Source organism: Oncorhynchus nerka, linkage group LG2 (assembly GCF_034236695.1).
Source record: "Oncorhynchus nerka isolate Pitt River linkage group LG2, Oner_Uvic_2.0, whole genome shotgun sequence".
Lineage (NCBI taxonomy): Eukaryota > Metazoa > Chordata > Actinopteri > Salmoniformes > Salmonidae > Oncorhynchus > Oncorhynchus nerka.
The window spans coordinates 520,938-533,278 of NC_088397.1; the positions used below are offsets into that span (position 1 = coordinate 520,938).

The 12,341-nt window shown below is 43.9% G+C and overlaps 1 pseudogene; it reads left to right on the forward strand.

The window, feature by feature from the left end:
• Positions 1–201: 201 nt before the first annotated feature.
• LOC135572532 (high affinity choline transporter 1-like) lies at positions 202–11,742 on the forward strand (annotated as a pseudogene).
• The last annotated feature ends 599 nt before the right edge of the window (positions 11,743–12,341 follow it).

Sequence of the window (12,341 nt, forward strand, 5' to 3'; positions counted from 1 at the left end):
CATTATGGGGGTATTGTGATGTCATTATGGGGTATTGTGATGTCATTATGGGGTATTGTGATGTCATTATGGGGTATTGTGATGTCATTATGGGGTATTGTGATGTCATTATGGGGTATTGTGATGTCATTATGGGGTGTGATGTCATTATGGGGTATTGTGATGTCATTATGGGAGTATTGTGAGTGTCATTATGGGGGTATGTCATTCATTATGGGTATTGTGATGTCATTATAGGGGTATTGTGATGTCATTATGGGGTATTGTGATGTCATTATGGGGTATTGTGATGTCATTATGGGGTATTGTGAAGTCATTATGGGGTGTTATTGATGTCATTATGGGGTATTGTGATGTCATTATAGGTATTGTGATGTCATTATAGGGGTATTGTGATGTCATTATGGGGTATTGTGATGTCATTATGGGGTATTGTGATGTCATTATGGGGTATTGTGATGTCATTATGGGTATTGTGATGTCTGTGATGTCATTATAGGGGTTGCTGATGTCATTATGGGGTATTGTGATCCTCTCATTATGGGGTATTGTGATGTCATTATAGGGGTATTGTGATGTCATTATGGGGTATTGTGATCTCATTATAGGGAAATTGTGATGTCATTATGGGGTATTGTGATCTCATTATGGGGGGTGATGTCATTATGGGATATTGTGATGTCATTATAGGGTATTGTGATCTCATTATAGGGGTATTGTGATGTCATTATGGGGGTATTGTGATCTCATTATGGGGTATTGTGATGTCATTATGGGGTATTGTGATGCCATTATGGGATATTGTGATGTCATTATGGGGTATTGTGCATAGAGTGATGAGGGTATTGTGATGTCATTATAGGGGTATTGTGCATAGAGTGATGAGGGTATTGCGATCTCATTATAGGGGTATTGAGATGTCATTATGGGGTATTGTGATGTCATTATGGGGTATTGTGATGTCATTATGGGGTATTGTGATGTCATTATGGGGTATTGTGATGTCATTATAGGGGTATTGTGATGTCATTATGGGGTATTGTGATGTCATTATGGGGTATTGTGCATAGAGTGATGAGGGTATTGTGATGTCATTATAGGGGTATTGTGCATAGAGTGATGAGGGTATTGTGATGTCATTATAGGGGTATTGTGCATAGAGTGATGAGGGTATTGTGATGTCATTATAGGGGTATTGTGCATAGAGTGATGAGGGTATTGTGATGTCATTATAGGGGTATTGTGCATAGAGTGATGAGGGTATTGTGATGTCATTATAGGGGTATTGTGCATAGAGTGATGAGGTATTGTGATGTCATTATAGGGGTATTGTGCATAGGAGTGATGGGTATTGTGATGTCATTATAGGGGTATTGTGCATAGAGTGATGAGGGTATTGTGATGTCATTATAGGGGTATTGTGCATAGAGTGATGAGGGTATTGTGATGTCATTATAGGGTATTGTGCATAGAGTGATGAGGGTATTGTGATGTCATTATAGGGGCATTGTGCATAGAGTGATGAGGGTATTGTGATGTCATTATAGGGGTATTGTGCATAGAGTGATGAGGTAATTTTAAAAAATCCATTTTAGAACAAGGTAACAAAATGTGGAAAAAGTCAAGGGTCTGAATACTTTTCAAATGCACCGTACAATAGACTACAGTTTGGAATATAGAACTTAATAACGTAGACTTGTGAAATAATCCATAATATATTTGTCATTCCTCTGAAAATCCCCAATATCCTGTGTGTTTATTAAACGTGCCGACATGCTTGCCGTGTGCAGGGGGTCTGTTCTTCGCCAAGCCCATGCGCTCCAGAGGTTACGTTACCATGCTGGACCCTTTCCAGCAGAAGTATGGGAAGAGGATGGGTGGTCTGCTCTTCATACCTGCTCTAATGGGAGAGATCTTCTGGTCGGCGGCCATTTTATCTGCTCTGGGTAAGTTATTATCAATGATGTTACAGCGACGGTGGTGATCTCTGTCTGTGTTGTTACTATCTCTGACCAGGTCCCTGTCTGTCTGTTCCTCTAGGAGCCACGCTGAGTGTGATCATAGACATAAACATCAAGATGTCTGTGGTGATCTCTGTCTGTGTTGTTACTATCTCTGACCAGGTCCCTGTCTGTCTGTTCCTCTAGGAGCCACGCTGAGTGTGATCATAGACATAAACATCAAGATGTCTGTGGTGATCTCTGCCTGCATGCGATCTTCTACACGTTAGTCGGAGGTCTGTATTCTGTAGCCTACACCGACGTGGTGCAACTCTTCTGTATCTTCCTGGGACTGGTGAGACACTCGGCCCCGGACCACTTATTTCAGCTGGACTTCATTTTGCTTTGGGAGTTTGTGCTTTTGAGGACCATTCCGTTGGGTTCCATTGTAGCTGAAACATTTGAAAGGATTTGAGAAGGAATAGGCACAACTCTTACTATTAAAAACATGATTCTATATTTCTACAATTATTAAAAACATGATTCTATATTTCTACGACTATTAAAAACATGATTCTATATTTCTATGACTAGTAAAAACATGATTCTATATTTCTACGACTAGTAAAAACATGATTCTATATTTCTACGACTAGTAAAAACATGATTCTATATTTCTACGACTAGTAAAAACATGATTCTATATTTCTACGACTAGTAAAAACATGATTCTATATTTCTACAACTAGTAAAAACATGATTCTATATTTCTACAACTATTTAAAACGTGACATTCCGGCTTTAGCAGTGTGGGTTTGACCCACAGGGTTGATGTCTCTGCCTCTGTGGGTTTGACCCAGGGTTGATGTGTCTCTGCCTCTGTGGGTTTTGACCCACAGGGTTGTGTCTCTGCCTCTGTGGGTTTGACCCACAGGGTTGATGTGTCTCTGCCTCTGTGGGTTTGACCCACAGGGTTGATGTGTCTCTGCCTCTGTGGGTTTGACCCACAGGGTTGATGTGTCTCTGCCTCTGTGTCAGTGGGTTTCAGTGCCGTTCGCTCTGAATAACCCGGCGGTGTCTGACATCAAGATCAGTGCAGTGAAGGAGATCTACCAAGCTCCCTGGAAGGGAAACATCAAGAGAGAAGACACCTGGGTCTGGATAGACAACTTCTGTCTGCTGGTACGTACAGTACTGGATAGGACTGGTTCTGGATAGGACTGGTTCTGGATAGGACTGGGTCTGGATAGGACTGGGTCTGGATAGGACTGGATAGGACTGGGTCTGGATAGGACTGGGTCTGGATGGACTGGATAGGACTGGGTCTGGATAGGACTGGATGGGACTGGGTCTGGATAGGACAGTGAAGCAGATCTACCAAGCTCCTGGAAGGGAAACATCAAGAGAGAAGACACCTGGGTCTGGATAGACAGCTTCTGTCTGCTGGTACGTACAGTACTGGATAGGACTGGTTCTGGATAGGACTGGGTCTGGATAGGACTGGGTCTGGATAGGACTGGTTCTGGATAGGACCGGGTCTGGATAGGACTGGGTCTGGATAGGACTGGATAGGACTGGGTCTGGATAGGACAGTGAAGGAGATCTACCAAGCTCCCTGGAAGGGAAACATCAAGAGAGAAGACACCTGGGTCTGGATAGACAACTTCTGTCTGCTGGTACGTACAGTACTGGATAGGACTGGTTCTGGATAGGACTGGGTCTGGATAGGACTGGGTCTGGATAGGACTGGTTCTGGATAGGACTGGGTCTGGATAGGACTGGGTCTGGTTCTGGATAGGACTGGGTCTGGATAGGACTGGTTCTGGATAGGACTGGGTCTGGATAGGACTGGTTCTGGTTCTGAATAGGACTGGGTCTGGATATACTTACTGGACTGGTTCTAGATGATAATCTCCTCTTTCCATTCTAGATGAATTCACTATCTCCTCTCTGTGTTCTGGATAAGACTGATGGTCTGATGAATCCATCTCCTCTGTGTTCTAGACAGAATATTCTAGATGAATTCACTATCTCCTCTCTGTTTCTAGATGGAGTAGTGATTATGTTTCTAGATTGTAATGATAATTCACTATCTCACTGTTGAATTCACTATCTCCTCTCTGTGTTCTAGATGAATTCACTATCTCCTCTCACTGTGTTCTAGATGAATTCACCATATCTCCCTCTCTGTGTTCCTATTTCTCTCTGTAGATGAATTCACTATCTCCTCTCTGTGTTCTAGATGAATTCACTATCTCCTCTCTGTGTTCTAGATGAATTCACTATCTCCTCTCTGTGTTCTAGATGAATTCACTATCTCCTCTTTCCATTCTAGATGAATTCACTAACTCCTTTTCCATTCTTGAATTCACATCTCTCTCTGTGTTCTAGATGAATTCACTATCTCCTCTCTGTGTTCTAGATGAATTCACTATCTCCTCTGTGTTCTAGATGAATTCACTATCTCCTCTTTCCATTCTAGATGAATTCACTAACTCCTCTTTCCATTCTAGATGAATTCACTATCTCCTCTTTGTGTTCTATTTTAGATGAATTCACCATCTCCTCTTTCCATTCTAGATGAATTCACTATATCCTCTCTGTGTTCTAGATGAATTCACTATCTTCTCTCTGTAATCTAAATTAATTCACTATCTCCTCTTTCCATTCTAGATGAATTCACTATCTTCTCTCTGTGTTCTAGATGAATTCACTATCTCCTCTTTCCATTCTAGATGAATTCACTATCTCCTCTCTGTGTTCTAGATGAATTCACTATCTCCTCTCTGTGTTCTAGATGAATTCACTATCTCCTCTTTGTGTTCTATTTTAGATGAATTCACTATCTCCTCTCTAGATGAATTCTGTGTTCTAGATGAATTCACTATCTCCTCTTTCCATTCTAGATGAATTCACTATCTCCTCTCTGTGTTCTAGATGAATTCACTATCTCCTCTTTCCATTCTAGATGAATTCACTATCTCCTCTCTGTGTTCTAGATGAATTCACTATCTCCTCTCTGTGTTCTAGATGAATTCACTAACTCCTCTTTCCATTCTAGATGGATTCACTATCTCCTCTCTGTGTTCTAGATGAATTCACTATCTCCTCTGTGTTCTAGATGAATTCACTATCTCCTCTTTCCATTCTAGATGAATTCACTAACTCCTCTTTCCATTCTAGATGAATTCACTATCTCCTCTTTGTGTTCTATTTTAGATGAATTCACCATCTCCTCTTTCCATTCTAGATGAATTCACTATATCCTCTCTGTGTTCTAGATGAATTCACTATCTTCTCTCTGTAATCTAAATTAATTCACTATCTCCTCTTTCCATTCTAGATGAATTCACTATCTTCTCTCTGTGTTCTAGATGAATTCACTATCTCCTCTCTGTGTTCTAGATGAATTCACTATCTCCTCTCTGTGTTCTAGATGAATTCACTATCTCCTCTTTGTGTTCTATTTTAGATGAATTCACTATCTCCTCTCTGTGTTCTAGATGAATTCACTATCTCCTCTTTCCATTCTAGATGAATTCACTATCTCCTCTCTGTGTTCTAGATGAATTCACTATCTCCTCTTTCCATTCTAGATGAATTCACTATCTCCTCTCTGTGTTCTAGATGAATTCACTATCTCCTCTCTGTGTTCTAGATGAATTCACTATCTCCTCTTTCCATTCTAGATGAATTCACTATCTCCTCTCTGTGTTCTAGATGAATTCACTATCTCCTCTTTCCATTCTAGATGAATTCACTATATCCTCTCTGTGTTCTAGATGAATTCACTATCTCCTCTCTGTGTTCCAGATGTTGGGGGATTCCTGGCAGGTATATTTTCAACGGGTTCTCTCTGCCTCTTCAGCTACGTACGCCCAGGTGCTCTCGTTCATCGCCGCTGCAGGGTGCCTGGTCATGGCCGTGCCCTCAGTAATGATCGGGGCTATAGGGGCCTCCACAGGTGAGACACACACACACACACACACACCTGGGGTACAGTTCCTTTATGTATGAGCGGTTAGGACATGTCGTTCTGTCGTGTTGATCTACAGTTGTTAGTTGTTTTCCTAACATTCCCAAACGTCTGATTGAGAGTTCCTCATCTGGTAGCCTAATGATGACACATATTCCAGAGGTATGTCCCCTGCTGGGCGTTGGAGGGGTCCGGGACACCTCAGGGTGTAACCATGTTCCCCTCGGATCTCTGGAAAAGCTCTAAAAACATCAGCAGCTGGTCCCTTCATCATTATGGAGGATCGCTTCAACCTCTCTCTCTCCGTCTCTCTCCGTCTCTCTCTCTCTCCCCCTCTCTCTCTCTGTCTCTCTCTGTCTCTCTCTCTCCCCCTCTCTCTCTCCTCCCCCTCTCTCTCTCTCTGTCTCTCTCTGTCTCTCTCTCTCCCCCCCTCTCTCTCTCTCTCTCTCTCTCTCTGTGTCTCTCTCTCTCCGTCTCTCTCCTCTGTCTCTCTCCGTCTCCCTCTCTCTCTCCCTCTGTCTCTCTCTCCGTCTCCCTCTCTCTCTCCCTCTCTCTCTCCCTCTGTCTCTCTCTCCCTCTGTCTCTCTCTCTCTCTGTCCATCTCTCCGTTTACTACTGTGAACTTTGTAAATATTACATCTGAGGAGAAGCAGAAGGGACTGAAATAGGTTTGATCTCCAGGTTTTAACTCCAGCATCAAAGTCCTGCTGAATCACTGTCTGTACACTCAGTGACAGAGTCAGGAATGGGAGGTGAAATGCTACGTTAGGGGTGATATATAGTTACAGTAGGACTACGTGAGGTGAAATGCTACGTTAAGGGATGATATATAGTTACAGTAGGACTACGTGAGGTGAAATGCTACGTTAAGGGGTGATATATAGTTACAGTAGGACTACGTGAGGTGAAATGCTACGTTAAGGGGTGATATATAGTTACAGTAGGACTACGTGGGGTGAAATGCTACGTTAAGGGGTGATATATAGTTACAGTAGGACTACGTGAGGTGAAATGCTACGTTAAGGGGTGATATATAGTTACAGTAGGACTACGTGAGGTGACGGGAGGTGAAATGCTACGTTAAGGGGTGATATATAGTTACAGTAGGACTACGTGAGGTGACGGGAGGTGAAATGCTACGTTAAGGGGTGATATATAGTTACAGTAGGACTACGTGAGGTGAAATGCTACGTTAAGGGGTGATATATAGTTACAGTAGAACTACATGAGGTGAAATGCTACGTTAAGGGGTGATATATAGTTACAGTAGAACTACGTGAGGTGAAATGCTACGTTAAGGGGTGATATATAGTTACAGTAGGACTACGTGAGGTGAAATGCTACGTTAAGGGGTGATATATAGTTACAGTAGGACTACGTCCAGTGACGGGAGGTGAAATGCTACGTTAAGGGATGATATATAGTTACAGTAGGACTACGTGAGGTGACGGGAGGTGAAATGCTACGTTAAGGGGTGATATATAGTTACAGTAGGACTACGTGAGGTGACGGGAGGTGAAATGCTACGTTAAGGGGTGATATATAGTTACAGTAGGACTACGTCCAGTGACGGGAGGTGAAATGCTACGTTAAGGGATGATATATAGTTACAGTAGGACTACGTGAGGTGAAATGCTACGTTAAGGGGTGATATATAGTTACAGTAGGACTACGTGAGGTGAAATGCTACGTTAAGGGATGATATATAGTTACAGTAGGACTACGTGAGGTGACGGGAGGTGAAATGCTACGTTAAGGGATGATATATAGTTACAGTAGGACTAAATCCAGTGACGGGAGGTGAAATGCTACGTTAAGGTATGATATATAGTTACAGTAGGACTACGTGAGGTGACCAGGAGGTGAAATGCTACGTTAAGGGGTGATATATAGTTACAGTAGGACTACGTGAGGTGACGTGGAGGTGAAATGCTCGTTAAGGGTGATATATAGTTACAGTAGGACTACGTGAGGTGACGGGAGGTGAAATGCTACGTTAAGGGGTGATATATAGTTACAGTAGGACTACGTGAGGTGAAATGCTACGTTAAGGGGTGCTATATAGTTACAGTAGGACTACGTGAGGTGACGGGAGGTGAAATGCTACGTTAGGGGTGATATATAGTTACAGTAGGACTACGTGGGTGACGGGAGGTGAAATGCTACGTTAAGGGGTAATGTATAGTTACAGTAGGACTACGTGAGGTGAAATGCTACGTTAAGGGGTGATATATAGTTACAGTAGGACTACGGGAGGTGAAATGCTACGTTAAGGGGTGATATATAGTTACAGTAGAACTACATCCAGTGACGGGAGGTGAAATCTACGTTAAGGGGTGATATATAGTTACAGTAGAACTACGTGAGGTGAAATGCTACGTTAAGGGGTGATATATAGTTACAGTAGGACTACGTGAGGTGAAATGCTACGTTAAGGGGTGATATATAGTTACAGTAGGACTACGTGAGGTGAAATGCTACGTTAAGGGGTGATATATAGTTACAGTAGGACTACGGGAGGTGAAATGCTACGTTAAGGGGTGATATATAGTTACAGTAGGACTACGGGAGGTGAAATGCTACGTTAAGGGGTGATATATAGTTACAGTAGGACTACGTGAGGTGAAATGCTACGTTAAGGGGTGATATATAGTTACAGTAGGACTACGGGAGGTGAAATGCTACGTTAAGGGGTGATATATAGTTACAGTAGAACTACGTGAGGTGACGGGAGGTGAAATGCTACGTTAAGGTGATATAGTTACAGTAGGACTACGTGAGGTGACGGGAGGTGAAATGCTACGTTAAGGGTGATATATAGTTACAGTAGGACTACGTGAGGTGAAATGCTACGTTAGGGTGATATATAGTTACAGTAGGACTACGTGAGGTGACGGGAGGTGAAATGCTACGTTAAGGGTGATATATAGTTACAGTACACTCGTGAGGTGAAATGCTACGTTAAGGGGTGCTATATAGTTACAGTAGGACTACGTGAGGTGACGGGGGGTGAAATGCTACGTTAAGGGGTGAAGTATAGTTACAGTAGGACTACGTGAGGTGAAATGCTATGTTAGGGGTGATATATAGTTACAGTAGGACTACGGGAGGTGACGGGAGGTGAAATGCTACGTTAAGGGGTGATATATAGTTACAGTAGGACTACGTGAGGTGAAATGCTACGTTAAGGGGTGCTATATAGTTACAGTAGGACTACGTGAGGTGACGGGAGGTGAAATGCTACGTTAAGGGGTGATATATAGTTACAGTAGGACTCGTGAGGTGAAGGTGAAATGCTACGTTAAGGGGTAATGTATAGTTACAGTAGGACTACGTGAGGTGAAATGCTACGTTAAGGGGTGATATATAGTTACAGTAGGACTACGGGAGGTGAAATGCTACGTTAAGGGGTGATATATAGTTACAGTAGGACTACGTGAGGTGAAATGCTACGTTAAGGGATGATATATAGTTACAGTAGGACTACGTCCAGTGACGGGAGGTGAAATGCTACGTTAAGGGGTGATATATAGCTACAGTAGGACTACGTGAGGTGAAATGCTACGTTAAGGGATGATATATAGTTACAGTAGGACTACGTCCAGTGACGGGAGGTGAAATGCTACGTTAAGGGGTGATATATAGTTACAGTAGGACTACGTGAGGTGAAATGCTACGTTAAGGGATGATATATAGTTACAGTAGGACTACGTCCAGTGACGGGAGGTGAAATGCTACGTTAAGGGGTGATATATAGTTACAGTAGGACTACGTGAGGTGACGGGAGGTGAAATGCTACGTTAAGGGGTGATATATAGTTACAGTAGGACTACGTGAGGTGACGGGAGGTGAAATGCTACGTTAAGGGGTGATATATAGTTGCAGTAGGACTACGTCCAGTGACGGGAGGTGAAATGCTACGTTAAGGGATGATATGTAGTTGCAGTAGGACTACGTGAGGTGACGGGAGGCGAAATGCTCACGTTAAGGGGTGATATATAGTTACAGTAGAACAGACAATCTGACATGACTGTTTATCATCATGTATAAAGCTGCAGTAGGGTTGTTCTGTTATGGAGGTTCCACATTGGTCCTTCTAACCTGACACACGAGTTCTTAGACACGGTTGTAGTTCTTTAGTGGGTTCCTTTGACCACTGTTCTTCCACAGTTGTAGTTCTTAGGTAGGTTCCTTTGACCGCTGTTCTCCGACAGTTGTAGTTCTTAGGTAGGTTCCTTTGACCACTGTTCTTCCACAGTTGTAGTTCTTTAATGGGTTCCTTTGACCACTGTTCTTCCACAGTTGTAGTTCTTTAGTGGGTTCCTTTGACCACTGTTCTTCCACAGTTGTAGTTCTTTAGTGGGTTCCTTTGACCGCTGTTCTTCCACAGTTGTAGTTCTTTAGTGGGTTCCTTTGACCGATGTTCTTCCACAGTTGTAGTTCTTTAGTGGGTTCCTTTGACCAATGTTCTTCCACAGTTGTAGTTCTTCGGTAGGTTCCTTAGTTTGACCACTGTCTACATGTGTTTTTCTGGTTCTAAGTTCTAAGTTCTTGGTTCTGGGTTCTTGACTGTTGTGTGTACTGTTCCTCATGTTCCTCAGACTAGAACCAGCTGTGGTTCCAGGTTCCAAACGGTATGTTGTGTTCCTCAGACTAGAACCAGAGAAAGGCGGTCCTTTAGATTCAGCTGTGGTTCCAGGTTCCAAACGGTATGTTCTGTTCCTGGTGTTCCTCAGACTGGAACCAGAGAAAGGCAGTCCTTTAGATTGAGCTGTGGTTCCAGGTTCCAAACAGTATGTTGTGTTCCTGGTGTTCCTCAGACTGGAACCAGACTGCGTATGGACCTGTACCTCCCAAGGAGAGGGACCAGGCAGACATGATATTACCCATAGTCCTCCAGTACCTCTGTCCTCCCTTCGTCTCCTTCTTCGGCCTGGGGGCGGTCTCTGCTGCCGTGATGTCATCCGCCGACTCCTCCATCCTATCAGCTAGCTCCATGTTCGCTCGGAACATCTACCAGCTGGCTTTCCCGTCGGTGAGTTGGGAAGAGGGGCGGGACTAAAAAAAACACCACTTACCACTTCCTGTTCACAAAATATCTGAACTTCATAGGAGCATTTGAGCCACTGTTCTCTGTGTTGTGTGTGTAACGTTGTACCCTTCCCCCCAGGCATCGGACACCGAGATCGTGTGGGTGATGCGTGTCACCATCTTTGTGTTCGGCGGCCTGGCCACGGCGATGGCGTTGCTAACGGGGACGGTGTACGGGCTGTGGTACCTGAGCTCCGACCTGGTCTACGTTATCATCTTCCCTCAGCTCATCTCCGTTCTCTTCGTCAAGGGAACCAACACGTACGGCTCCGTCGCCGCCACGTCTTTGGTCTGATCCTGAGGATCGGAGGAGGGGAACCCTACCTCTCACTACCCCCCTTCATCTACTACCCCGGCTGGCAGATAGAGGACCGGATCCATCATCTGACTGGAGAGGTGGAACACATCGTGGTGCAGAAGTTCCCGTTTAAGACCGTCTCCATGTTGGCCTCCTTCCTGGGCAACGTGGCTTTCTCCTACCTGGCCAAGTATCTTTTCGAGAGCGGCAAGTTGTTGCCCAAGTATGACTTCCTGGACGCGGTGTTGGCCCAGCACAGCATAGAGAACATGGACAAGACCACGTTGGTCAACCGTAACACCATCGCGCTGTCTGAGATGGCAACTGTCAAACCACGACTCAGCGTTCAACTGGCGGCTACGTTCACTCGCAGAGACACTCTGGCTGAGGAGGACTCGAGTCCCGAAGACAGCCCCAACCACGAGACCCTGGACTAAACCCGGACCTTGAACCCGGAACGTAAAGAGACTAAAGAGAGGACTGAAATGACAAAGACTGAAATACACATTTTGACTCGTTTGATATTTAACCACTTTGATTTGATCCCCATCACGGCCAAGTGAGTTATGGAGATGGAACAGAACAGAGATAATGCCATCTATAGGGGCATGGAGATAATGCCATCCTATTGGGGCGGCAGGGTAGCCTGGTGCTTAGAGCGTTGGACTAGTAAACGAAAGGTTGCAAGATCGGATCCCCCGAGCTGATAAGGTAAAACAAATCTGTCGTTCTGCCCCTGAACCAGGTAGTTAACCCCACTGTTCCTAGGCCATCATTGTAAATAAGATTTTTTCTTAAGCTGACTTGCCTCGTTAAATAAGGTTCAAATAAGAGGACATTATGAAGATGGAACAGAATAAATGGCACGGAGATAAGAGGACATCATGAAGATGGAACAGAATAGATGGCACGGAGATAAGAGGACATCATGAAGATGGAACAGAATAAATGGCACGGAGATAAGAGGACATCATGAAGATGGAACAGAATAAATGGCACGGAGATAAGAGGACATCATGAAGATGGAACAGAATAA